Source organism: Meles meles, chromosome 7 (genome assembly GCF_922984935.1).
Source record: "Meles meles chromosome 7, mMelMel3.1 paternal haplotype, whole genome shotgun sequence".
NCBI lineage: Eukaryota > Metazoa > Chordata > Mammalia > Carnivora > Mustelidae > Meles > Meles meles.
The window spans coordinates 99616676-99619290 of record NC_060072.1 but is presented as its reverse complement, the minus strand read 5'-3'; the positions used below and the strand labels follow the sequence as shown (position 1 = coordinate 99619290).

Below are 2615 nucleotides of genomic sequence, written 5' to 3'. Positions count from 1 at the left end.
ACCAACGGGTACAAACGTCCAGTTACTAGATGAATAAGTTCTGAGAATTTAATGAATGGCATAGTGACTGTGGTTAATAATTCTGTATTTTATACTCAAAAGTTGCTGAGAGTAGCTCTTAAAAAATAAACTTTTTAAAAATTATTTTATTGTGATTTTAATTCTAAATTTCCATATTTACTTTATTAATGATTCAAAACATGTGGTTTCTAAAAGTTATTTATAAACAACAAAATATTGTGTTCATCTAAGAAAAACTGTAATAAAGAAAGCCTTTTAAAGGAATTCATTCTTATAAAGTTCTTACTTTGTTCAAGCCATATGGATAAACACAGAGATGTCAACTTAAATAGTAATTTCAAGATTCTTATTAACTGCTAGACCTTAAACTAAGATTAACTGATAAATTATACTCATAGAAAATATAACCTGTGCTCATATGTAACCCATTATAGAGTAATCTTCAACTAAAAGAAGACACATAAATTTGTTTGGGTCATGTTACATACCTGTTCATTTTGAAGAAATGTAAAAAAAAAAAAATGTGAGTAAGGTATCAGAGTATATATGTAAGTAATGGATATTTATTGTTTATATAGGGCAAGAAGAGAGATAAAAAGGAAATATTTTCTTTTAAAGGAACACAAATACAGTTGCTTCAAAATGTAACAGTAAGGGGCACATGGGTGGCTCAGTGGGTTAAGCCTCAGCCTTCGGCTCAGGTCATGGTCTCAGGGTCCTGGGATAGAGTCCTGCATTGGGCTCTCTGCTCAACAGGGAGCCTGCTTCCCCCGCTCTCTGCCTGCCTCTCTGCCTACTTCTCTCTCTCTCTGTCAAGTAAATAAATAAATAAAATCTTGGAAAAAAACAAAATGTAACAGTTAGTAATGAAGTATCATTGAAGATGTACAGTAAGTGCAGAGGATATGAATGAAATGAATTTTGTGTGCCTGACTCATAGTAATTAAAAATACTGAGAGATGGAAGCAATGAAATGTGCTTAAAATTTAACAAAATTGGCTAAATATAATAAATTTATTCACAAGGGGTAAAAAAGGATTTTGATTCTTTTACTGCAAATTCTTAACTCTATTATATACAAATAAAAAAGTAGTTAAGTAGAATTTGAGCTTTCTCTTTGTTAAATACTAGTTATTCTGAAAGAAATAACAGTTTCTTTTTAAAATAAATATATTTTTAATTCTTTGTACCTTTTTACATATTTATAAATTATCTTTAATAACTATTATTGATTTTTGTAAAAGTTAAAAGTGCCCATTATAGTCACTTATTGCTGAGTGCATGTGTGTGTGTGTGTGTGTGTGTATATTTTAAAATATTATTTGTACTGTTCCTTGCATAATGAATAACTTATATCTGGATACCTGTGGCTTATGTTTGTATCTTTTTCCTCTGACAGACTTTTTATTTTATCTTTCCCAAATTTAGGTCTCAAATTAAAAATAATAAAACTTGTCTTCTATACATAAAATAGCTGTTTTCTAAATGGCCACTGCTAACACAAAGCTATGCTACCTTACTTTATTAAAGGATGGGAAATTAGAATAATTAGGTTTATCTGTATGCTCTAAATTTTCATTAAAAATTAAGCTGAGGCTTTAAATAAGCTGAGAAACACTTCTGGAGCTTCCAAATGCATGCCTAGGACTTTGTTCTGGACACTATCACAATGAGAAAACCAAAGGACAGTGGCCACCTAACAGAATAAGAGGTAGCAACCAAAGAAACTGCAGCAGCTCTCATCAGCTCTAGGATACAGTATTTCAATACTGTATGGAAGAAATCCAGTATTTTGTGCTGTTTAATTGGTTGTTCTGATATAATTGTAAATGAAGACCTGCAAGGATATGTCACAGGAGAGGGAATATCTTACTGATAACTTACTGAGTTACTAATAAACAGAAAGCTAAACATACTTTGATACGAGATATCAGGAGCGTTAGCCTTTTTATTAAAATCGACTTAGTTAGGGATGGTTAGAAAAGGACTCTGGCCACAGCCAAAACTCAACACATCATCTACAAGATGAAAGAAAAGCAAGCGGATCTCAGTGCTGATGGACCTCACCGATATTCTTAAAGCCACCTACGTACTTCACTGGAGAAGATACAAAGTTTATGGTAAACCAACGTGATGGAATTTTAACAGCTTTAGGAGAAGCCACGGGAGCTGAAATTGAAAGTGTTATCTCTGAGAATACTCCATGCAGAACAAAGAAAACTAATGAAGCACATTCAGAATTGTTCAATGATGGCACCAGTGACTTTAAAGAAAATCCCAGCAGGAAGAGAGATGGATTGTGCACAGATAAACATTCACTGCTCAGTAAGAAGCCCAAGGCACAAAAGATTAGCATTTTAAAGCAAGATAAATGTCCAGGGATATAGCATATGTGTGGATCAGTCTCTTCCATTAATATCTCTATTATACCATCAAAAGTAGAGTTTTAATTCTGTTTAGATTTGTAAATAAAGAGGTAAATGAGGAATAAGAATAAACCAAGTGATAATCAAACTGTAGTAAGATTATTAGTTCAATTTCTAGCCTGTTCATTTCTGACTTGAGATTTCTGGAAGTACTTAACTTGTTCTACA

At 32.3% G+C, this 2615-nt stretch overlaps 1 pseudogene; it reads left to right on the top strand.

Annotated features, from left to right (window-relative positions):
- The first annotated feature begins 904 nt into the window (after window positions 1-904).
- LOC123946456 lies at window positions 905-2408 on the top strand (annotated as a pseudogene).
- The last annotated feature ends 207 nt before the right edge of the window (window positions 2409-2615 follow it).